Source organism: Sinocyclocheilus anshuiensis, unplaced genomic scaffold, assembly GCF_001515605.1.
Source record: "Sinocyclocheilus anshuiensis isolate Anshui unplaced genomic scaffold, SAMN03320099.WGS_v1.1 scaffold81, whole genome shotgun sequence".
In the NCBI taxonomy this organism is placed as follows: domain Eukaryota; kingdom Metazoa; phylum Chordata; class Actinopteri; order Cypriniformes; family Cyprinidae; genus Sinocyclocheilus; species Sinocyclocheilus anshuiensis.
In genome coordinates this window covers 252149-252954 of record NW_015537945.1, presented here as the reverse complement: position 1 = coordinate 252954, position 806 = coordinate 252149, and the positions used below count along the sequence as shown (strand labels likewise).

General features: G+C 45.8%; 1 protein-coding gene across 6 annotated transcripts in view; it reads right to left on the bottom strand.

Moving 5' to 3' along the window:
- The window catches only part of LOC107663866 (bromodomain adjacent to zinc finger domain protein 2B-like), a 99032-nt gene that overhangs the window by 9488 nt on the left and 88738 nt on the right, over positions 1 to 806 (bottom strand). The gene's annotated exons all lie outside the window — the stretch shown is intronic.

Genomic DNA, 806 nt, shown 5'->3' with positions numbered 1-806 from the left:
TCGATTTTTACAAAGCTCATCGGTCTGAAAAGCGAGGTGTGCTCTGATTGGCCAGCTATCCAGTGCATTGTGATTGGCCGAATACCTCAAGCGTGTGACAGAAATGTTATACCCCTTAACATATTGTGATACCCTGTCCGGCCAAACCGAGGCATTTGTTGCATCCAGTGGGGAAATAATTACGAATTATAATGACTTATACTAACTTTTTATGCGTTGCATTGCATCATGCATTGTAAACATAACACCATGTCTGCATTTGTGATAGGAGAAATGACAAACAACAAGTGCTACTCTACACTGCTCAAAACTCACGTTTGAATCGCCAGTGGCAAATCCTTTAAATATAAAAAAACGTGAGTCAGAACAGCCGGCATTGTAGTCTACTCTCCCAGGATCAGGAAACAGTCCTCCATAAAATGCGCTGCACACATCTGAATATTTGGGTTGAACTGTTCTGGAACAGTGTTGTAAATACAACTTAACCACTGATTTCTAGTCGTGTCCTCTTTTGGAAGACCAAACAAAGTAGTTTTGCTTTCACAGCGAAACACAGCGTCACACACGGCGGCCTAGAGTGAGCGGAGGAGGGCGGGCTTGAGAACGGTGCGTCTGGTGGGCTTGCAGCAACCACATGTGACGACCCCGGGCTGGACTCGTCCACGGTGAAAGCCGATCCGGTGATCGACAGCGCAAAGTTGATGTATTTCCTCAGCGACCAGCACAGATCAGCTCTAGGCATGACGAAGCGGATATCGTCCTCTTTTGAAAGGCCAAACAAAGTAGTTTCGCTTTCACAACAAAAC